The sequence below is a fragment of the Lissotriton vulgaris genome, chromosome 7, assembly GCF_964263255.1.
Source record: "Lissotriton vulgaris chromosome 7, aLisVul1.2, whole genome shotgun sequence".
Classification (NCBI taxonomy): Eukaryota; Metazoa; Chordata; class Amphibia; order Caudata; family Salamandridae; genus Lissotriton; species Lissotriton vulgaris.
In genome coordinates this window covers 937101045-937125982 of record NC_141695.1, presented here as the reverse complement: position 1 = coordinate 937125982, position 24938 = coordinate 937101045, and the positions used below count along the sequence as shown (strand labels likewise).

Here is a 24938-nt window from a genome sequence, read left to right as displayed (position 1 = left end):
GAAATGCTGCAGTTACCGATCAGGACACTCAGCGCCGCTGTGCACCCACCACAGAAAACACAGGAATTTAACCACGTGGTGAAATTACAGTTTTTCCCGACGGAAGGGATCTTCGCTGGCCGCCTCGAGCATTGCAGACTCTCTCCTGCAGTGAAGTCTACAACTGGACGTTCATTCCAGACCGTACTTTGCTGCATTTAGTTCGAGGGACGTACTGTGCCTACAATGGCCCGAAAACTGAGGCGCTGTTACTCCGGGGCTCAGTCTTCGAGGCGCTGTTACTCCGGGGCTCAGGCATCGAGGCGCTGTTACTCCGGGGCTCAGGCACCGATGCGCTGTTACTCCTGTGCTCAGGCATCGAGGCGCTGTTACCCCGGGGCCCAGGCATCGAGGCGCTGTTCCTCCGGGGCTCCTCTGCTGCTTCTTGTTGCTCTGCTGTCAGTCTGTGGAGCCGCTTCCGGGCAGCTGCGTTATTCCATTCCCGAGGAGATGAGGAAAGGCGCTTTTGTTGGGAATGTGGCTTTCGATCTCGGGATGAATATAAAGGATTTTTTTGAAGAAGGAGCGCGCATCGATTACAGAGGTAGGAAGCAGTATTTTGCCCTTAATGCAAACAATGGACGTTTATATGTCAATGAAAGAATTGACAGAGAAACCATTTGTGGTAGCCTACCCCAGTGTCTGTTAAATGTAGAGATTATTTCCAAGAACATTATGAAGGTTTATGCAGTCGAAGTGGATATTGAAGATATTAATGACAATTCCCCCACGTTTACTGGTGAGCATGTGGTATTACAGGTGCTTGAAATCATTGCACCTGGAATGCGTTTTATGCTGCCCGAGGCACATGACGCAGACGTTGGTATTTATTCTCTTCAGAACTATCAGCTCAGTGACAATAAATATTTTATTCTGGATGTAAATAATAGAAGCGATGGCACAAAGTATGCAGAACTCGTTCTTGAGAAATCACTGGACCGTGAGGAACAGGAAGTTCACAGCTTGATCCTCACAGCCACGGACGGAGGGAATCCGGTCAGATCAGGCACCATGCGGATACAGGTCAATGTGCAGGATGTGAATGACAATGCTCCAGTTTTCAATCAGACTGTCTATAGGATCAGTGTGCAGGAAAACACAGCCAAGGGGACTGTTGTCGGCAGCGTCAGGGCAGTTGATATTGACATGGGATCAAACTCAGAAGTAACATATTCCTTCAACCAAATGAAGGACAGCATTGTTCAAAAATTCAGACTGAATTCTCATACTGGGGAAATATCTTTGATAGAAAATCTGGATTTTGAAGAGTCTGAATTCTATGAATTTGAAATCAGAGGAAGTGATGGGAGTCTATCATCACGATGCAAAGTTTTGATCGAAGTCATTAACATTAATGATAATAGTCCAGATATTTTGATATCATCTGTGCTCAACCAAGTACCAGAAAACAGTCTGATGGGTACAGTCATTGCTCTTCTTCAGATATTCGATAGGGATTCAGGCGAACATGGCAAGGTCACTGGCTTTCTACAGTCTCAGCTTCCATTTAAGTTGCATAAATCAGTCGGAAGTTACTACAGTTTGGTAACTGATGGTGGTTTGGACAGGGAAGAGGTTCCAAATTACAATATAACCATCACAGCCACAGACAGTGGAACTCCCCCATTGTCAAAAACCAAAACAATAAACCTGCTTGTTACAGATGAAAATGATAACGCACCGGTATTTGAGCATGTGTCATACAGAGCCTACATAAAGGAAAATATTGCCCAAGGTACTTCTATTTTTGGAGCCAAAGCAACAGATTTAGATCGGGACAAGAATGCCAAGATCAGTTACTCTATCCTCAATGGCCACATTGGAAATGCTCCACTCTCTTCTTACATTTCTATTAACTCTGATTCTGGTGTCATTTATGCACTTCAATCCTTCGACTTTGAAGTGGTCAGAGAATTTGAGATCCAATTAAAGGCTGAAGATGGCGGTTCTCCAGCTCTGATGAGTAATGTCTCTGTGACATTCTGTATACTGGATGAGAATGACAACACTCCTGAAATATTATATCCATCAACCCCCACAGATGGCTCCTCTGGTTTGGAGGTGGCGCCTCGCTCTTCTGAACCAGGTTATCTGATCACTAAGATAGTCGCTGTTGATTCTGATTCTGGTCAGAATTCCTGGCTCTCCTACCAGCTGCTCAGGTCCACAGACCAGGGACTGTTTACCGTAGGTGTCCACAGTGGAGAGATCAGGACAGCTCGCCCCATTATGGAAAAAGATGCAATAAAACAATTCCTGGTGGTGTTAGTGAAGGACAACGGGCAGACCCCTCTCTCTTCTTCAGTTACAGTCACCATATTGCTGGCAGACAGTATGCCAGAAATGCTTCAAGATATGAGCAATCCTTTATCGCCCATAGAAATAGAGTCAAACCTTACACTTTATTTGGTTATCGCTGTTGCTGTTGTTTCCTTTTTGTTCCTTTTCCTGATCATTCTTCTTTTGGCCATCAGGCTTCACCACTGGAGGAAATCCCAGCTCTGCAAGTCATTAGAGGTTAACTTCAATTCAATTCCTGCCTGTCAGTTTGTTGGCATTGATGGAGTCAGAGCTTTCCTTCAGACCTATTCTCATGATGCCTATTTAACAGCAGACTCTGGTACAAGTCAACTTAAGTTCCCACTTTCAAACGATTCAAATATATTTTCAGAAAATAAGAAATTTCAGGCACAAGAACCGCTTCTCATTGATGAGTTCTTAAGTATTGGCAAAGAGGACCAGCCGTTCATTCAAGTAAGTTTACTTATTTTGCATTATAAGCTATTGCACTATTAAAATTAATAATGTACTGGATAATTTATGGTGTTCCTTTTGGGTAGCAGATGACCATAGCCCAATATAAATTAGATTTCAAAGTTTATTAAACTAAATATGACCAATTAGAAATGAAAATAGTAAACACATATACTTTCTATATGCATTAACCATTAGCTGAACAAATTAAATTATTATCTGGCAGTGCTGTCACACCGCAATTCTGTGTCAATGCTTCATCAGTAGTTACAGTGCAGTATGATAAATCCCCTATTACTGTTGTCCGAATGGTTACTTGTTTTTATTAAAGTTGCTGTTTTTTTCCGTCCCTTGTGGAATGAGGAATTTACTCAAAGATTTACTTTTTCTGCATTTCTACTCCGGTTTCTTTATTTTGGAAGCTGTTTATCCAAATATCCACTGTAACAGTGCCAATATGGGGACTTGCATGCTACCTTTGATTAAATGCTTCTGATTAGTAGGTGATAACCAATTAAACCAAAAATAGTTGTTTTTATGCTACGTGTGTTGATGCAAAGTGGGGTGACTTTACTTTCATTAATGTGCCCAGTTTAGTACATTTATTTGTTTTTATGTATTTCGTTTAAAAGAAGATTTAATAGTTGTTTGAGGTGGATCAGAAAGTTTTATGTACTGTGTCTGAAATCCGGCGTTGCTCCACTTGATGCCTCTTATTGTCAAACATGGTGCCTTTTTCAGTTTACAAAGTTCACCACAGCATGGATTCAAATTTAAAGGGTTTATAGTAAAGATGGGGGGAGCTTCTGAAAGCTTGAGCCAGCCTGAGACTGGCTCTGGCTCCACTCAAGGGCCTGTTGGAACCTCGAGCCCTTAAGGAGCCAATATTTCAGGTGGCTTGTGCCAGCCACCCTCCCTCTACCCGGTACGTAGCATTTCGAGGCTCAGTATTCTGTTATTCTGGGCTAATAGCTTCATCCCTCTGTGTCTGTAAACAATGAATTTGTGTTTGTGTAAAGTAACTGATGTTCATGAAAATGCTCTATTTTGTTTGCATTCAATGTGTGCTATTTAAAAGCTGCAGAGAAATGCACAAAGAGGTGAAAATAAAGCCTTAACTTAAGGAAAGGCAAAGATACTCATTTACTGGCTGATTTTAAAAAAAAAAACCTGGGCAAATCTCTGCTTCCCTTCTTAGATTGAGTGATTTTAGGCAGATATGTTATTTCGCCAACACTCTTTTCTCTTCCTTATTGCTCGTGAAAACACTTTACAGTTTGTGTCTTCCAAATACCAGTTTTACAAAAACCTAATGTGTTTGATTTAATAGACTATAACGTTCTGTGTAATAATCTAGGCCATGTACAGATTTTACAAGGCAACTGCCTTGCCTCCTAGTTCTCTAATGGGTCATGCTTAAAAACTATCACTTTTAATAAGTACTTCTCAGTGAATTGTTATAATGCCAAAGCTACCATGTGTTATAGAAATACACCTTTTTGAATTTTGAAGAGACTTTATCATATATTACGTGGTTTGTTGTATGGTTTACTTAACATAGATTGTCTGGACTTGGCTAAAGTACGGGCTCTATGTGCTGAGCCAGACCCTTGGCTCATCTCTCCCTGCTACTTTGTTGGCTCACCCACTTCTAGTTTATGGTTGTGGTTATGACTAGAATGGGAGCCTATGCACGGCCTGCCACATCCAGAGGCATACAGGAAGTACTGGTACCTGTGCTATTTTCCATTCTCCGTGAGGTGTGTCTCGACAGATACAATATTCAGTAGCTGAAAAATTGAAAAGGGAATATGATATTGGAAACAGAGCAAAGGATTTATGGTTATACAGCCGGCTTTTTTCTGGCAAGAAACTTTGCATTTCCTCTGCTGCTGAGAGGGATTATTTGTCTTTAAATCCTGAAACTGAGAGATGTCACGTGATTGTTAAAATAAACAGAGAGAAAAAAGTGGGGAAATCAACCAGCTGTTAACCTCAATTTCGAAGTTGTTATGTAAAATCCACTGAATATTTTTTTACATAGAAGTTTTTATTCAGGAACTTTATGAAAAACCTTGATTTTCATAAGGACGTCAATTGATGTAGAAATAGTTGATGCCTCCTTGCTAGGAACTCACAATGCTTTATGCAATGCTGGGGATCATCATGTTGCCCTGCAGGGCTATTAGCTGAGCCCAACTTCATCTTATCTTAGAAGATAAAGTGAACAGTGATGGCTACAATTGTGCAGTTTTCGGTGCTGTGGACGGTCTTAGACCTTCAAAATGAATGTCAGCACTACTTGACTCAAACTTCCTCTAATGGCGGGTGATCAAAGGAGGTCCAATACATTGGACGGTAATATTAATATTCTCAATACCAATGACAATTTATCAATATTCAGTCAGAGGTTTACAAAACCAGCATTAGTGAATGACCAGCAAATAACTCAGTGGTGCTTCTGGTGAAAGGCACAGATAAAGATGAAGGGTCAAATTTAAAAGAACCTTTTTCAACCACATATCTGTCAATTACCATAATAAATGTGCTTTTAATAATTAAGAGTACCCCAAATTGTGAGAAGATTCATTCATACAAATTCGTAGTGGAGAGGAAGATGAAGGAGGGCATGTTGCATAATCTCGTCTGCCTGTAGAAGTTACTGATGAGAACAATAATGCTCCAGAAGTAACTTTCTGATCTGTTTTCAGTCCAATCCGAAAGAACTCCTCCGTGTACATTAATAGCTTTAGATGGGCGATCGCTCCTTCTCTAAGTCAGCTGGGGTTCTCTGGAATGACCTCTCACTTGACTTACGCCTGACAGATGATTATCTGCTTTTTAGAAAGAAGCTAAAAACGTTCCTTTTCCCCAGTTACTAAACCAATTAGTCATTAGAATAACCCACGCCCTTCTCTTAACGCAGTGTATGCGGTCCTAGCGCCATGATGTCCTCTGAGATAAATGTCACGCTTTAAAAATACAAATACAAAAATTCCATTTTAATGATAAAGATTCATAAGAAAATGATGAAGTTGTATGGCATGTTCAAGAAAGTCTAACATATATTACTTTCATCACCTGGAAAGCTCTGCAGAAATGTGACTCAAACACTCTTGGACAGGGAAGCTCTCGGAATAGAATGTCGCAGGCCGAGCCACAGACAGAGGATCTCCTCCTCTAGTGTCATAGATACAACATAAAAGATAACCCTCCCTTTTTATTAGTCTTCTTTCCAGATGTTTGCTCCATAGAACAGCGCCACTTATGCTTCCATTTACTGTCTAAAGGCACCTGATCTAGATGTGGAGCTGAACCCCAGTGTCACTTGTTTTGCACGAGATAATCACTTGGAGGACTCCCCTCTGACTTCCTGTATCTCCATTAACTCCCCTTCTGTGGTGATGTATGTCCAAAGGTCCCATGACTATGAACAGCTTGGGAGTTTCACTTCCAGGTGGTGGCCGTGAACTCTGGGTCTCCTCCTCGCATCAGAAGTGTCACTGTGAGGGAGTATGTAAGGGGTCTGAGGATGATCCTCCTCAGATGCTCTACACTGCTCCGACCTGGCGGCTCTGTGTTGTTCGAGATGGTTCCTCCAAAATGATTGAGTCTGCTCTTCTCTCATTGATCCAAGATTCACAACAACCTACCAATAACGGGACTCTGCCTCAGTCCTGTCCTTATCAGGTCCCTGAAACCCTGGATCCTTAGACGAATGAGTTCGCTTCTCTCAAGTCAGGCCCTCGGTACCCACGAAAAGTCTGCTTCCTGCAAATGCTTCTAGGATGGGACAGGATTCGTTCAGAGGAACAATTGAAAACTGAAGCTTGGTTCAGGGGAGAGATGGTCCAAGCTGTAGTTCATATTATTCACCACTTTGCTATGTAGGAAGGTGGGATGTACCTAATGGTTTATAAGAAATCGCTTACAGTGGGCTTTATCGATGGAAGTTCTCGCACAGTTCTTCAAGACTCACGATTTGAAGTGTCAACCAGAAATATGTAGTTTGTGTGTGTGTGTGTACATAATGTATTCCTGAATACGTTTTAACGGGTTGCAATCTAGTTATGAAAGGCAAGTTCAGTCCCTTCTCTTATGTTTATTTGAAACTTGATCCATATCATTAAACCAGTGTTGAGCTGTCTCTCGTGCATATTTTGTAAAAAAACAAAACACAAAAGTCCGTTAAACATACAAACATTCTAGCAGGTTGTCTTTGAGTGTTTTCTTTTTTAATAAAGCTCTTCTTTTCAATATTTTAATGATGCCTCAGGTCAGTTTCCTGTCTGGAATCGGGTAGCTTGTGCTCCCTGAGACTGGTATTTGTAACTACCGTGTCAAATCTTTGTTGGGAAGGAGCACTAATGCTGGAGCAGAAAACCCATTGCACACTTTCCAATGCACGAAGTTCTTCTACTTGAATTTCCAATCAGAATTCTGCGTCAGACTCTCAAACGCTGTGCAAAATGCACAGTGACCTCGCCAAACAATCACATCTTGGAGATATTTGGCCTACGCTGAAATCTAAGACACATAATGTCTGCTTCGCAGCCATCAGTCACAGCGCTCACTGCTTCATGAAGTGTGTGAGACTAGCCCCATGTTCTCACCCAGAAGGAAAAACCTGTATTGTCTTTATAGAATAGTATGTCAATCCTGCCAGCGATAATCTGAGGGTGTTCAGTGCTTCGACGTGCACGTTGTACTCTGTCCACTACAGTGAGAAGGACGTCTGTGTTTTAATAATAAAGAGCTTTTTAAACTGACAGTCATTTTTTTTGTTATTTAGTTAGTGGAAATGCTGAGCTATTGCACCATGGGTGGTGTCACCAAGCCCTGGTTATTTTACATATTATATAAATGCTTTTTAATGCGTGACACTTATGACAGTTGAATGTGCAGAGGGTGCGTGCAACGGTGGTAGAGGTTTGTGTATTGTAACGTGTTTCGGTTGCTCCACAATGTGTGTATATCAGGCACGTGATACCTAAGGACTGGCAATAGATCTTGGCGCCTATCTGCAGGGGTGGGCCTATGTCCATGCCTTCAATATTAAAACATGTCTGTCTGTTCGGATAGAGTACGAATCCTGTTGGGTTGAGGAGGAATCGGAGTGTAGATACATGTACTGTCAACACGTCAGTCACCCTGGTGTGCGCGTTCAACCTCCATCATTGATGTTGTTCTAGTCGTGTGTTTTACTTGCACTGGATGCTGTTGGGCAGTCAGTATTCACTCTCAGTGACTGTTGTAGTGTGAAACAACCCCCTTAGCTGCTTACTAACATGGTGCCCGCCGTTGACCTCGCTGCGGGATGTGTGCCTAGTATTCCACGTGCAGAGAGACTGTATGTGAACAATGGCGCCTCCCCTGAATTATAGGCACGCGCTCCTCTCGCGGCACTTCAGCATTGCTGCGCCAATGCTTCCGCTGTTCCCTGATTCTCAATGGACTCCGTATGACTTTCTAAACGATCCCGCCGCTCTGATTGGAGGCTGATCAGCTAGAAGCCCTTGCAAGAGTGAGCAAACCAGTAGCTACTGTCGGCAGTAAACTTACCCAGAAGGTAACGTTCTACCCTAAGCACCGCCGGTATGGAAATGAATGTTTCCTCTTCTCTAACACTGCAAAAGCTGCTGAATCCCTCAGTGATGCACGCCAGCCATATCCCACTGGGGGACTCCGGGTGAAGGATGCAGTCATTCTCAGGGAGAGAGCATCCTTCCGCCACCCTGCTGCCATGAGGAGTAACCCCCTGTGTGGCCAGGCCTTGGTGTGCCCTGGTCGCTCTGGTCACCTGTGCCCCTGGTGAGAAGAGAACAGGTGTGTAGTTGTTACAATAGCTTTAAAGTCGCACGTTTTTCTGGGCCTAGATGTTGGGCCACTTAGTTCGGTCTCGTCTCCCCTCCACTCTCTGGAGGCAGAGCTGACAATCTGAAAAGCCGATGCTAGAAATCAGTGCAAAGATGGAGGCGACAGACAGTAATCTACCCTGTCCGCTGATGGCAAACCGGTGTCAGAAGAAGAGCGCAGGTGTATGGGGTTCACTTGAAAGCTCAGTGTCTCTGTTCTCAACTTGGTCAGTTTCCACCGGTGATCCTCAGCAGGAGCAGATAGTTTCTTTCCGTAGGCAAATGCAATGCATAGCCCTATCCACAAACTCATGATGTAATGAATTGGCCGTCGCTGGGAAACACTATTCGAGAATACGCCGTGCACTCTCCTGCAACAATCGGAGTGTGCATAATGGAAAAAGGTATTACTCCCTCCACAGAAGTCCTAAATAGATTGGGAACTTGAATCCCCTGTGTAATGAGCTGCTGGCTCCGTGTCTCCCGTTCCTGTTTCTCGGGTGTGGGGGCTTCAGCCAATGGAAGTGAATGTCGAAACACCTCTGTGGCAACAGTTAAGCAGCAGCCCTGATCTGTATGAAAAATGCTGCAGTTACTGATTGTGACACTGAGCGCCGCTGTTCACCCACCACAGAAAACACAGATCATTCAACCACGTGGGTAGAACACAGCATTGCCAGACAGAAAATAAAATCGCTGCTCGTCTCAGTGCACTGCAGACTCTCCGTGGGTGAAGTCTGTCCTTGGGCGCTCTTTTCAGACGTTAATTTGCTGCAGGTAATTAGAGAGACTTCCTGTGCCTGGAATGGAGCAAACACAGAGGCACTGTTACTTCGGGGCTACCAGACTCTGTTCCTACAGGTCGCAGACACCGAGACGCTGCTACCCCGGGGCTCGGACACAGAGGCGCTGTTACTCCGGGGATCAGTCATCGAGGCGCTGTTACTCCGGGGTTCCGGCATCGAGGCGCTGTGACTCCGGGGCTCAGGCATCGAGGCGCTGTTACTCCGGGGCTCAGGCATCGAGGCGCTGTTACTCCGGGGCGCAGTCATCGAGGCGCTGTTACCCCGGGGCCCAGGCATCGAGGCGCTGTTCCTCCGGGGCTCCTCTGCTGCTTCTTGTTGCTCTGCTGTCAGTCTGTGGAGCCGCTTCCGGGCAGCTGCGTTATTCCATTCCCGAGGAGATGAGGAAAGGCGCTTTTGTTGGGAATGTGGCTTTGGATCTGGGGATGGATACAAAGGAGTTATCTGAGGGAGGAGCCCGGATCGAATCCCGAGGTAGGAAGCAGTATTTTGCTCTTAATTTAAAAAAAGGACATTTAAATATTAACGAAAGGATTGACAGAGAAATCTTATGTAGACAAGTTTCTCAGTGTCGATTAAATGTAGAAATTATTTCCAAAAACATTATGAAAGCGTATGAGATCGAAGTGGAAATTCAAGATATTAATGACAACACCCCCACTTTTCCTGATGATCAGATAATATTGCAAGTTCTTGAAATTACTGCCCCCGGCACCCGATTTGTGCTGCCCGAGGCGCACGATGCAGATGTGGGCGTGTACTCTCTGCAGAACTATCAACTCAGTGAAAATAAACACTTCACGCTGGATGTAAAAAGCAGTACAGATAGCACAAAGTATGCAGAGCTGGTCCTGGAGAAACCACTGGACCGGGAGGAGCAGGAAGTTCACAGCTTGATCCTCACAGCCACGGACGGAGGGGATCCGGTCAGATCAGGCACCATGCGGATACAGATCAATGTGCAGGACTTCAATGACAATGCACCCGTTTTCAATCAGACTGTTTATAAGATCAGTGTGCTGGAAAACGTGCCCAAGGGGACTGTTGTGGGCAGCGTGAAAGCTGTTGATATTGACCAGGGAACCAACGCAGAAATAACATATTCCTTTAGCAAAATCGAAGAAAATATTGTACAGAAATTCGGGCTGGATTCTAACACAGGAGAAATATCTTTGATTGAAAATTTGGATTTCGAGGAGTCAGAAGTTTATGAGTTTGAAGTTAGAGGGAGTGATGGGATTCTATCTTCACGCTGCAAAGTTTTGCTACAAGTCATTAACGTGAATGATAATAGCCCGGAGATATTAACGTCATCTGTGCTGAATCAGGTACCAGAAAACAGCCCGCTGGGTACAGTCATTGCTGTTTTAGAGGTATACGATAGGGATTCAGGAGAGCATGGAAAAGTCACTTGCTTTCTGCCACCCCATCTGCCCTTTCAGTTGAATAAATCAATTGGAAGTTATTATAGTTTGGTAACTAGTGGTGTTTTAGACAGGGAGCGTGTTCCACAATATAACATAACAATTACAGCCACAGACAGTGGAATGCCACCACTTTCTAAAACCAAAACCATAAACCTTGAGATTACAGATGAAAACGACAACCCACCAGTATTTAATCAGTTGTCATATAGCTCCTTCATAATGGAAAATACTCCTAAAGGCACTTCCATTTTTAGAGCGAAGGCAACAGATGTTGATTGGGAGAAGAATGGTAAGATCAGTTACTCCATTGTTGATGGACACATTGGAGGTACACCATTATCTTCTTACATATCTATTAATTCCGAATCTGGAGTCATCTATGCTCTTCTTTCTTTTGACTTTGAGCTGTTCACCGAATTTCAAATCCAAGTGAAGGCTCAAGATGGCGGTTCTCCTACTCTTATGAGTAATTCCACTGTGATATTTTATATACTGGATCAGAATGACAATACCCCAGAAATATTATACCCATCAGCCCCCACAGATGGCTCCTCTGGGGTGGAAATGGCACCGCGCTCATCCGAACCTGGTTATTTGATAACTAAGGTGGTCGCTGTAGATGCTGATTCGGGACAGAATTCCTGGCTCTCCTACCAGCTGCTGAGGTCCACAGACCAGGGACTGTTTACTGTAGGTCCTCACACTGGTGAAATCAGGACAGCTCGTCCCATTATGGAAAAAGATACCATAAAACAATTCCTGGTGGTCCTAGTGAAGGACAATGGGCAGACTCCTCTTTCTTCTTCTGTTACAGTGACTATAGTGTTGGCAGACGGTATCCCGGAAATGCTTCATGATATAAGTAATCCTTCAACTCCTGCAGACTTTGAGTCAAACCTCACACTGTATCTGGTGACCGCTGTTGCTGTTGTTTCCTTCTTGTTCCTTTTCCTCATAATTATTCTTTTGGCCATCAGGATTCACCACTGGAGGGAATCTCAGCTCTGTGTGCCATCCGGTGTTAACTTCAACTCACTTCCTGCCTCTCAGTTTGTAGGCATTGATGGTGTCAGAGCTTTTCTGCAGACCTATTCTGGTGACGTGTGTTTAACAGCAGAATCTGGGAAAAGTCAGTTCAAGTTCCAAAGTTCAAACAGGACAAATACTCTTTCTGAAAACCAAAATTCTGAACCTGGAGGACCTCCACTCCTGACTGAAGATTTTTTGAGTATCGGCAAAGAAGACCAGCTATTTGTTCAGGTAAGTTCACTTTATCTGCATTTTATTTGAATGCACGTTATATTGGCTTTTCTGCAATGTCAGCTGTGAATACTAGTCACTAAAAGTACGCTTCATTCACTGTTTGTCGACTGTAATATGCTACAGTGGCAGAGAACAAAAACTGGTAAATCATGAAATGTTCAACTTAAAATATGCATTATTTAGAAATGGCCTTTAATTATAGAACTCTTCCACTAAATCCAAGGAAGCAGAAGAGATAAAGGGTTTGGAACCACCCATTCACATTTTCCAGTGTCAGGAAGAAGGTCACCTTCCTGATACCTGCTATGCTATAGTATCTAGTCCCTGCTTTTTTCTGCGTGTTGCCTCAATATTCTTATTCACCAGTTTAGTTCAAAATGGACCTCTGCCAATGGCCTCCTCTTTAGTGGTACCTGTGGTTTGTGGGTAAAGTGAGGTTACTTTTCTCAAACCAGGTCAAGAACTTTCGGCAAATGATTCCTGTATTGGGAATGGGCGTATTGGAGAAAATACTAGAAATTATTCTAAATAGGATGTGAAAACCAAGAAAACTATAAAGAACTATTCTTAATCAATACTGCAAGTACTACACGTTTTGATTCAAAGTTAGAATGTTTTATTTTACTCTGCGCAATTGCACTAGTCTTGTTTTCTTTATATTCCTTTAGTTTAAATGATGGTTTGATGATTGTTTAAGGTGGATCAGAAAGCCTTCTGCAGTGTGTCTATAATCTCGTGAGGTGCTACTTGATGCCTCTGTTGTCCAACACATGAGAATATCATGAAATCTCATTGCAAGCACCTTTTTCAATTTACAAAAAAACAACACTTCACAGATCCACTAGAAACCGTTTTATGGGCGTGTTTTTACTGGAATATTGAAAATCTCTACTTTTCTGACAATAACTAAACACACATGCAGCCCTGATTATGTCTCTGTGGGAGCCCCTCTAGGCCTACCTCATGGTGAGGCAGATGGCACAAACTGGTCTTCACCCCATTTCTTCAGTTCTGTGAGGCGGGGTCTGGCCAGGTAAAATATTTAGTAGCTAATGAAATGTAAAGAGGATCTGTTGTTGAAACTAAGCATTTTTTCTTCTTCTGACAATTATTTTTCTTTAACTCCTGAGACTGTGAGCTGTCACATGGACGGTAGGACATACGGAGAGGAAACTTGGAGTATCAACCAGCTGTTTCCTCATCTTGGAAGTTGTTGTGGAAACTGCACTGAATGTTCTCCACATAGATTTTTTTTTCAGGAAATTTATGACACATCCCTGATTTTCACAAAGACGTCGGTGGATTTAGAAACAATTGATGCCTTCTTGCCTGGAACTCGCAGTCATCTGTGTAGTGCTGGCCTCATCGTAATTCCCTGAAGGACTTTAACCTGTTTTCAAACCTACATTTTGTATTGGAATAAAAAATGAGCAGTGATGATAGCAAATGGCAGATGTGGTACTGAGTCCTAGTCCTTGAAAAAGAAAGTCAACTTTATATGACTCTCAGTACCTCTGATAGGGTTTATCCATGAGGTCTAATCCATCGAACATTACTATTTTCAATCCCTATAATATGCTAGTGATTATTCAGAGGTCTTCAGAGCCAGCATTAGTAAAGGATCAGCAAATAACTCGGTGGTGCTTTAGGTGAAAGGCACAGAAAAAAAATGAAGGGTCAAATTAAAAATAACCTACTGTTCCAACCGTTTATCTATTGGGTACTTATAGAAGTTACAGATGAGAATGAGAATGTTCCCGGTGTAAATTTGATACCTTTAATCGGTTTTATTCTTCACGAACCACGAGAATAAATGACGAAGTTGGATATCATATTTGAGAAAATCTAACTTTCCTATTACTTAAATCATCTCTGAAAAAACGTAACAAGCTTGTGGGTCAAAGCATTCTGGACAGAGAAACTCAGAATACAATATCACAGTAACAGCCACAAAGGACGTCCTGCTCTAGAGCCAAGCAGGACTATGGATTACATCTGTCTGACATTAGACATAAGCCTCACATATTTATTAGCATTATTTCCAGATGTTTGCTCCAGAGAACAGCGCCTCTTATGGTTCCATGTATTGATCTAGGCCTGGAGATAAACACCAGGCTCACTTGTTTTGCACGAGGCAATCCCTTGGATGACACACCTCAGACTGAATGTATTTCCATTGTCTCACATTCTTGGGTGAGATATCTCCAAAGGTGCCATGACTATGGACAGCTCTGGGAGTTTCACTTCCAGGTGGAGGATCTGCTCCTCCTTTCAGCAGTAACGTCACTGTGAGGGAGTTTGTTGTGCATTAGAATGATAACTCTCCTCAGATCCTCTTCCCTGCTCAGACTTGGGGGTTCCTCCAAAATTCTAGAGTCTGCTCTTTGTCATCACATTGATCCAAAATTCACAGCAGCCTGCCAGTCACGGGACTCTGCCTCTGCCCTCTGCCCTCATGAGGTCCCTGTAGCCCTGCAAATGCTTCTGGGATCTGAAACGATTTGGTCGGAGGAACAAAAATAAACTGGAGCTTGACTCAGTGGAGGGATGGTCCTAGTTGTAGTTCATATTATTCACCACTTTGCTATGTAGGAAGGTGGGATGTACCTAATGGTTTAAAAGAAATCACTTACAGTGGGCTTTTTCGATGGAAGTTCTCGCACGGTACTTCAAGACTCACGATTTGAAGCGTCAACCATAAATATATAGTTTGTGTGTGTGTTGGAGATGGGGTGTTCAACATGTTAATTTGAAACTTGATCCATATCTTTAAACTAGTGTTGAGCTGAGTCTAATGTGCATATTTTGTAATAAATAAAACCTCCTTTAAACGTCCTTTAAACATGCAAACATTCTAGTAGGTTGTCTATGAGTATTATCTTGTAGGCACTTCTATTAAAGATCTTAATGGTGCCTCAGTTCAGTTTCATGTCTGCAATCGTGTGGTTTGTGCTCTTTGAGACTGGTATTGCTAACCACCAGGTCAAATCATTGTTGGGAAGCAGCACCAGTTTTACAACAGAGAACTCCAGCTCCTTCCAAGAGCGTCGACAACTGTAGCAGCTTTTGTAAGCACAGGCCGGGTTCTCCGATGTCCCGATCGGTAATCAGGGATAAAATACGGCCATTGATTGCAAATCCGCAGTAAAGTAATAAAGGAGGTTGTGACTGATCCTCTGTGAATCCTGATTCCACTGTAAACGTTTACCATGCACGAGGTGCTTCTACTTGAATTTACAATCAGAATTCTACGCTATACTTTCAAAAACTGTGCAAACGGCACAGTGACCTCGGCAAACAAGCGCATCTTGGAGATCGGTGGCCTATGCGGAAATCTAAAACACAGAATGTCTGCTCCCCGGCTATTAGTCCCAGCGCTCCCTGCTGCGCAGTGTGTGACTCTAGCCCATGTTCTCATCCAGAAGGAAAACCCTGATTGATTGTCTCATAGAATAGTATGTTATTCCTCCCGGCGATAATGTGAGGATATTCAGTGCGTCGATGCTTTTGTTTATATTTAGTTAGTATATGTGCTGAACTACTGCATCATGGATGGTGTCACCAAGCCCTGGTTAGATTATATATATTACACATAATTTGTATAATGTGTGACATGAATGACCGTTAATCTGCAGAGGGTGCGCGCAGCTTGGCAGGGGCAAATGCGGTTTGGAGAGATGGAGTTTGAACGTTCGTCGGTTGCTTCACAATGTGTGGGCCAGGGAGGTGATTCCGAAGGACTGATAATAGAGCTCGCTGCCTGTCTGCACGGGTGGGCCTTTACCCATCTCCTGAATATTTTAAAAAGTCTGTTTTTTCGAATGGAGTCCAAACCCTATAGGGTTGAGCAGTAACCACAGCGTGAAGATACATGTACTGTCAGCAAAACATGGCAGTCGGTATGGTGTGCGCGTTCGATCCGTGCATTACGGCGGTTGTTGTAGTCATGTATTTTACTTGTACTAGACAGTGCTTTGCATGGGCCGGTACTGTCCGGTATGGAGTACCTACCCTTTTTAGGTCTCGCCTGTCGATGCGCATGCGCATCGAGCAAGCGAGACTATAGGGGCTCATCTACTCTTTATCTAACTTGCAAGGAATCGTGGCGATTCCTTGCAGTGCACGCGAAATTTAAGCTCAATGCGCATGCGCATTGAGCTTAAATGCGCGTGCACATGCCCCCAGCCGCCTACTCTCTCTCACAGCCTCCCCCAGCTCCGCCCCCTCACTACTTGATTGCACGGCCGCTAGGCCGTGCCCCCCTACTCTCCTCCCCCCTCCTCCTCTCCTCCCCTGCCTGCCTGCCGCATTTCTCCTCCCCCTCTCGCCCCTCCGTCACACACCCTCTCCCCCCCCTCCCCGCCAACACCGCCTCGCGAGCTCGTCATTCCAAACCCGCCCTCCCCCGCCTGACCCCAGCGCATTTCTCCTCCCCCTCATTGCTCCTTCTCAACGTTAATAGCTGCTCTGCTCAACCTCGTTAACTGATAAAAATGTTTGGAGAAAGTGCCTGGTGGCCATGGCTTGTCCTTCGCTGGCTTTGTGACTGCAGTGTGGCTAAGCGCTTCAGAGCTTCCCTTCTCCCACGTCCTCTCAGAAATGCCTACTCTCCTCCCCCCTCCTCCTCTCCTCCCCTGCCTGCCTGCCGCATTTCGCATCCCCCTCCCCTCTCTCCCCTCCGTCTCGTTTCACACACACCCTCTCCCCCGCTCCGCCCCCTCCCCGCCAACACCGCCTCGCGAGCTCGTCATTCCAAACCCGCCCTCCCCCGCCTGACCCCAGCGCATTTCTCCTCCCCCTCATTGCTCCTTCTCAACGTTAATAGCTGCTCTGCTCAACCTCGTTAACTGATAAAAATGTTTGGAGAAAGTGCCTGGTGGCCATGGCTTGTCCTTCGCTGGCTTTGTGACTGCAGTGTGGCTAAGCGCTTCAGAGCTTCCCTTCTCCCACGTCCTCTCAGAAATGCGTGTTTATAGAGAGCAGTGTGTTTGATTATGGCCAATAAACACCTACTGGCAGCTTAGATTTGCCTCGTTTTTTTTATGTCCCTTAAATTTTGCAGAAGAATTGCATGTCGGTCTCTGAGTACACAGAGCCAAGCCCCGGCTGATCTGATAAGAGGCACGGTTTACTGTTTTCTCAGTGGGTGAATGCATCACTTGTTTTTATGGGGACTTGAAGGGAAGCTTGGTTGACTTAGGAATTTCGTTTGAGCCAATGGTTTAGTTTTGCAACAACTCCTCCGCTGTACCAACAGCTTTGCTTTCGATTTCGCTACGGCATTTGTCAAATTGCAGTAGTAGTGCTCCGTGACTCCTCATAAAACACTTAGCGTTTTTTTTTTACTTTCCGTTTCCACTATCGCATTTCTTAATCTGCATTTTTAGTTGTTTTTGCTCCGCTAAAGCAACTGCTTTGCTTTGGCCATGTTTTACATTCAATTTTCGCTATCGCATTTATCTGCCCACATTATTAGTGTTTTTTGTTCCAAAGTAGCAACTGCTTTGCTTTTGGTGTGTTTTTTATTCGTTTTTCCTTACCCCATTTCTCAACCCGCCTTATTAGTGTCCTATTGCTAATGTCTCAAATGTTTCTGCTGGCAAAAATAGTGTTCCAATTGCACTTTTTTGGGGTAATCTATTCTTTTACTGCTAATCGCATAATGTTTATAAATGTAAAATATTTTTCGCGTAGAGCTATCATGTGATTTCCTCTGCACACAAAGTTTTTTTTAAAACTAAGTTTGTGTCTGTCCTAACATCCGTTTCCTTGTAGCCACAGATTAAAAATTAACAACACTTATTTTCATTCTGTGCTTCTCTTTTACAATACAAACTCATCATTGCACCCTTGCTGCTTGTTAAACTTCTTTGGCTGCGTCCGATTCTTGCTCCAGGCAAGAATCGGACGCAGCCAAAGAATCGGGCGGTCCTATAAATCAGTCACTAGATCCAAGCACACACCTTCAATATTCTGGCACATTGAAGGCACAGGGACTGACCACGGGCAAGATTAACCCATAAAGCAAAACAGTGATAGGCGTCCTGGCCAGAGTGAACCAATTTAAAAAAAAAAAAAAAACGAGAAGCTGGTATTGAGCAGACCACACATAAGTAGATGGTGCAAACTAGTTGGCTTTTGTCTGGCAGCTAGCTGCACGTTTAACTAATTCACCTACCACCATTTGCAGGACAGACAAAATATATTAGTATTTATATGGGAAGTAAATCATCAGCACCAGGCATACCCAGCCTCCGGCCAGAGCCCAGGCCCACCCCCCAGCCTCCGGCAGGCCCAGCACCCAGCCACGCCAGCCCCCGCACCCAGCCTCGTCCCAGTGATTTAGTCCTTACTCCCAAAGGATGAAACCATTCTTATTATTTTATAAGGTGGGTTGTGCCGGCCCTTCTATAATTAGCTGTTTCTTGCCCACTATTCATGCCCAGCCCACAAAACCGGGGAACTAGCTGTAGAAACCTGATGAGAGCTGTTAGAACTCCTGGTAGCTGACTCACCCTCACCCTCACTCGCCCTCAACCCCTCACTCACCCTCACTCACCCTCACCCCCTCAAACTCACCCTCAACCCCTCACCCACCCTCACCCTCACTCACCCTGACCATCACTCACCCTCAACCCCTCACTCACCCTCAACCCCTCACTCACCCTCAACCCCTCACTCACCCTCAACCCCTCACTCACCCTCACTCTCACTCATCCTCACTCACCCTCACCCTCACTCACCCTCAACCCCTCACCCTCACTCACCCAAAACCCCTCACCCTCACTCACCCAAAACACCTCACCCTCACTCACCCTCACTCACCCTCAACCCCTCACTCACCCTCAACCCCTCACTCACCCTCAACCCCTCACTCACCCTCACTCTCACTCATCCTCACTCACCCTCACCCTCACTCACCCTCAACCCCTCACCCTCAACCCCTCACCCTCAACCCCTCACCCTCAACCCCTCACTCTCACTCACCCTCACTCACCCTCACTCATCCTCACTCATCCTCACTCATCCTCACTCATCCTCACTCATCCTCACTCATCCTCACTCACCCTCACTCACCCTCACCCTCACTCACCCTCACCCTCACTCACCCTCACTCACCCTCAACCCCTCACCCTCACACAGTGCAATAGGTCTCGGAGCATTTGAGTTAGAGCTTTTAGAAATGTTTACGGCTTTTTTTTTTAATTCTTTAGCATTGGCTACAGGAAACAAAAAAGCTAAAGATTTACAAAAAAACCCATAAACAATTCTAAAAGCACTAACTCTAATGCTGCGAGACCTATTGCATTTCTAATGCTTGTTTATTTTCAGGAGGGGAGTACCGGCACTTCTCAAGAGAAATGCAATACCTTTGATTGGAGAGTACCGGCACTTCTCAGAAACAAACACGTACTCTGTTAGTCAGAGTACCTGCACTTTTATTTTTCAGTCAATGGCTGATGTAGTGTGAAACAGCGCCCTTAATTGGTTACTTTCACGGTGCAGAGAGACCGGATGTGAACAACGGCGCTTCCAGTGAAGTATACACATGCGCTCCTTTCACTGCACTTCAGCATTGCTGCGCCAATGCATCCGCTGTTCCCTGATTCTCAGTGGGCTCCGAATGACTTTAAAAACGAGGCCGCTGCTCTGATTGGAGGCTGCTTCAGCTGGCGTTTGTCATAGCTTTAAGACTTTTCAAGAGCGAGCAAATCACGGTCTACTATCGGCAGTACAGTTACACAGAACGTAAAGTTCTACGCTACCGACCGTCGGACTGAAAATGAATGTGTTTCTCCCCTGTCTCTAATGGCAAACCGGTGGCGGAAGAAGTAAGCGAGGGTTTGTGGGGCTCAGTTGAAAGCTCAGCGTCCTTCCTTCCACCTAGGTCCGTTTTCAGCGGTGATCCTCAGCAGAAGCACATAGTTTATTGATCTAGGCAAATACAATGCATAGCCCTATCCACTAACTCGCGATGTAATGAATAGCCTACGCTAAGAAATACACTTCATTATTGGATGCGCTGTGCACTCTCGCGCAACCCTGACTGTCCATAATGGAAAGAGGTGTTACTTAATCCACGGAAGTCCTAAATAGATTGGGAACTTCAATCTCCTGTGTAATGAGATGGTTCCGTGTCTCCCGTTTCTGCTTCTAGGGTGTGGGGGCTTCAGTAAATGAAAGTAAAAATAGAAACCAGTTTGTGGAAACAGTTGAGCAGCAGCCCTGCTCTGTGTGAGAAATGCTGCAGTTGCGGATTATGGCACTGAGCGCCGCTGTGCACCCACCACAGAAAACACACTAAGAGATCATTCAACCACGTGGGTAGAACAAAGCATTGCCAGACAGAAAAAAAATCGCTGGTCGTCTCAGTGCGCTGCAGACTCTCCGTGGGTGAAGTCTGTCACTGGGCGCTCTTTTCAGACTTTAATTTGCTGCAGGTAATTAGAGGGACTTCCTGTGCCTGGAATGGAGCAAACACAGAGGCACTGTTACTTCGGGGCTACCAGTCTCTGTTACTCCGGGGCTCAAACATCGAGGGACTGTTACTCCGGGGCTCAGAGATCAAGGCGATGTTACTCCGTCGCTCAGGCACCGAGGCGCTGTTACTCCGGGGCTCAGAGATCGAGGCGCTGTTACTCCGGGGCTCAGGCTTCGAGGCGCTGTCACTCCGGGGCTCCTCTGCTGCTTCTTGTTGCTCTGCTGACAGTCTGTGGAGCCGCTTCCGGGCAGCTGCGTTATTCCATTCCCGAGGAGATGAGGAAAGGCGCTTTTGTTGGAAATGTGGCTCTGGATCTGGGGATGGATGCAACGGAGCTATCAGAGGGAGGAGCCCATATCGAAGCCAGAGGTAGGAAGCAGTACTTTGTTCTTAATTTGAAAAAAGGACATTTAAATATCAACGAAAGGATTGACAGAGAAAGCTTGTGTAGACATGTCGCTCGGTGTCTATTAAATATAGAAATTATTTCGAAGAACATTATGAAAGTGTATGAAATAGAAGTTGAGATTCAGGATGTTAATGACAATTCCCCCACGTTTACTGATGATCAAATATTACAAGTCCTTGAAAACACTGTCCCCGGCACCCGATTTGTGCTTCCCGAGGCGCACGATGCAGATGTGGGCGTGTACTCTCTGCAGAACTATCGACTCAGTGAAAATAAACACTTCACGCTGGACATAAAAAGCAGTCCTGATGGCACGAAGTATGCAGAGCTGGTCCTGGAGAAACCACTGGACCGGGAGGAACAGGAACTTCACAGCTTGATCCTCACAGCCACGGACGGAGGGGATCCGGTCAGATCAGGCACCATGAGGATACAGATCAATGTGCAGGATGTTAACGACAATGCGCCAGTTTTTAATCAGACTGCTTACAAGATCAGTGTGCTGGAAAATGTACCCAAAGGGACTGTTGTGGGCAGCGTGAAAGCTTTTGATATTGACCAGGGAACCAACGCAGAAATAACATATTTCTTTAGCAAAATAGAGGAAAATATTGTACAAAAATTCGGGCTGGATTCTAAAACTGGAGAAATATCTTTGATTGAAAATTTGGATTTTGAGGAGTCAGAAGTTTATGAGTTTGAAGTCCGAGGGAGTGATGGGATTCTATCTTCGCGCTGCAAAGTTTTGCTACAAGTCATTAACGTGAACGATAATAGCCCAGAGATATTAATGTCATCTGTGCTTAAGCAGGTACCAGAAAACAGCCCGCTGGGTACAGTCATTGCGGTTTTAGAGGTATACGATAGGGATTCAGGAGAGCATGGAAAAGTCACTTGCTTTCTGCCACCCCATCTGCCCTTTCAATTGAATAAATCAATTGGAAGTTATTTTAGTTTGGTAACTAGTGGTGTTTTAGACAGGGAGCGTGTTCCAGAATACAACATAACAATTACAGCCACAGACAACGGAACGCCACCACTTTCTAAAACCAAAACCATAAACCTTCAGATAACAGATGAAAACGACAACCCACCAGTATTTAATCAGTTGTCATATACCGCCTTTATAATGGAAAACACACCTAAAGGCACTTCTATTTTTAGAGCTAAGGCAACAGATGTAGATTGGGAGAAGAATGGTAAGATCAGTTACTCCATTATTGATGGACACATTGGAGGAACACCCTTATCTTCTTACATATCTATTAATTCTGAATCTGGAGTCATCTATGCTCTTCTTTCTTTTGACTTTGAGCAGTTCACAGAATTTCAAATCCAAGTGAAAGCTCAAGATGGTGGTTCTCCTACTCTTATGAGTAATTCCACTGTGACATTTTTTATACTTGATCAGAATGACAACACTCCTGAAATATTGTACCCATCGACCCCCATAGATGGGTCCTCTGGTGTGGAAATGGCGCCTCGCTCCTCTGAACCGGGTTATCTGATAACAAAGGTGGTCGCAGTTGATGCTGATTCAGGACAGAATTCCTGGCTCTCCTACCAGTTGCTGAGGTCCACAGATCAGGGACTGTTTACTGTAGGTCCTCACACTGGAGAAATCAGGACAGCTCGTCCCATTATGGAAAAAGATGCAGTAAAACAGTTCCTGGTGGTCCTAGTGAAGGACAATGGGCAGGCTCCTCTTTCTTCTTCAGTTACAGTCACTATAGTTTTGGCAGACAGTATGCCAGAAATGCTTCATGATTTAAGTAACCCTTCAGCTCCCTCAGACATGGAGTCAAACCTCACACTGTATTTGGTGATCGCTGTTGCTGTTGTTTCGTTCTTGTTCCTTTTCCTCATCATTCTTCTTTTGGCCATCAGGATTCACCGTTGGAGGGAATCTCAGCTCTGTGAGTCATCCGGGATTAACTTCAACTCACTTCCTGCCTCTCAGTTTGTGGGCATAGATGGTGTCAGAGCTTTTCTGCAGACCTATTCTCGTGACGTGTGTTTACCAACAGAATCTGGGAAAAGTCAGTTCAAGTTTCAAAGTTCAAGCAGGACAAATACTCTTTCTGAAAACCAAAATTCTGAAACTGGAGGGCCTCCACTCCGGATTGAAGATTTTTTAAGTATAGGCAAAGAGGACCAGCTATTTCTTCAGGTGAGCTCACGTTATCTGCATTTTATAACATAGGCTTTTTTGCAACATCAGCTGTTTAATTGTCACCAAAAGTACACATAATTCACTGTTTGTCGACTGCAATATGTTACAGTGGCAGAGGACAAAAACTAGTAAAATTATAGCATGTTCAACGTAAAATATGCAATATTTAGAAATTGCTAGAATTGTTCAGCCTTTGACTTCAGAGCTCTTCCACTAACTCCAAGGAAGAAGAAAGAGACAAATTGTTTGGAGCCACCCATTCAAATTTTCCATTGTTAGGAAGAAGGGCGACTCCCTGATATCTGCTATGTTTGAGTAGCTAATTCCTGTTTTTTTCTACGTTTTGCCTCAATATTCTCATCCATCAGTTTAGTTAAAAATTGAACTCTGCCACTGGCCTCCTCTTTAGAGGTCCCTGTGGTCGTGGTTTATGGGTATAGTGAGGTTACTTTTCTCAAACCAAATCAAGAACTTTAGGCAAATGATTCCTGTATTGGGAATTGGTGTATTGTAGAAACTACTAGAAATGCTTCTAAATAGGATGTGAAAACCAAGAAAACTAAAAAGAACTATTTTTAATCACTACTGCAAGTATTAAGCGTTTTGATGCCAAGTTAGGATGTTTTATTTTACTCTGTGCCCAATTGCGCTAGTCTTGTTTTGTTTATATTCCTTTCGTTTAAATGATGATTTGATGGTTTTTTTTCAGGTGATCAGAAAGCCTTATACAGCGCATCTGAAATTCTTGTGAGGCGCCACTTGATGCCTCTGTTGTCAAACATATGAGAGAATATCATGAAATCTCATTAGAAGCACAGTTTTCAATTTACAAAAAATCAATACTGCACAGATCCACTTGAAAGGGTTTTATTGTCGTGTATTTACTGGAATATTGAAAATCTCATATTTTCTGACAATAAATACACACATGCAGCCCTGATTGTGTCTAAGTGGGACCCCTACATGCCTGCCGCATCGAGAAGCTTATGGCAAATACTGGTCTTCGTCCAATTTCTTTAGTTCTGTGAGGCGGTGTCTGGCCAGATAAATTATTTATTAGTTGAAGAATTGTAAATGGGATCTGTTGTTGGAAACCTAGCAATGGATAAAGTAGACATTTTCTGACAGCAAAACTAAGCATTGTCTCTGCTGTAAGAATGATTGTTTTTTCCTGAAACTGGGAGCTGTCCAGTGAGTGGCAGGATGTAAGGAGAGGAAGCATGCAGAGATTCAACTAGCTGTTTCCTCTTCTTCGATGTTGTTGTGGAAAGTTCACTGAATATTTTCCACATAGAAGTTTTTATTAAAGAAATGAATGACATCCCTGATTTTCACAAAGACGTCAATGGATTTAGAAACGGTGGATGCCTCCTTGCTCGGAACTCACAGTGCGCCAGGTGCTGCTGCGGTCGTCATAATGCCCTGCAGGGCTATAAGCTGTGTTCAAACCGACACTTTGTCTTAGGATAAAAAGTGAGCAGTGATGAGTACAAATGTGCAGATGTTGTGCTGGAAACAGTTCTAGTCCTTGAAAAAGAAAGTCACATCTGTTTGATTCTCACTCCCTCTGATGGGGGTGATCCAAGGAGGTCTAATGCATCGACCATTACTATTTTCTATCCCAATAATAATTTCCCAGTGATTAGTCAGAGTCCTACAGAGCCATCACTAATGAAGGATCAGCAAATATCTCTGTGTTGCTTCAGGTCAAAGGCACAGAAAAAGATGACGGG

General features: G+C 44.2%; 3 pseudogenes across 2 annotated transcripts; all 3 read left to right on the top strand.

Annotated features, from left to right (window-relative positions):
• Positions 1-225: 225 nt before the first annotated feature.
• On the top strand, positions 226-5763 carry LOC147702732 (protocadherin gamma-A6 pseudogene; annotated as a pseudogene). The gene has a single exon (XR_015297369.1). The product of XR_015297369.1 is annotated as a protocadherin gamma-A6 pseudogene (transcript).
• A 3690-nt stretch (positions 5764-9453) lies between these two features.
• LOC147702731 (protocadherin gamma-A11 pseudogene) lies at positions 9454-20380 on the top strand (annotated as a pseudogene). Its single transcript, XR_015297368.1, has 2 exons — positions 9454-12138; positions 20300-20380. The product of XR_015297368.1 is annotated as a protocadherin gamma-A11 pseudogene (transcript).
• A 518-nt stretch (positions 20381-20898) lies between these two features.
• Positions 20899-23235, top strand: LOC147702730 (protocadherin gamma-A12 pseudogene; annotated as a pseudogene).
• The last annotated feature ends 1703 nt before the right edge of the window (positions 23236-24938 follow it).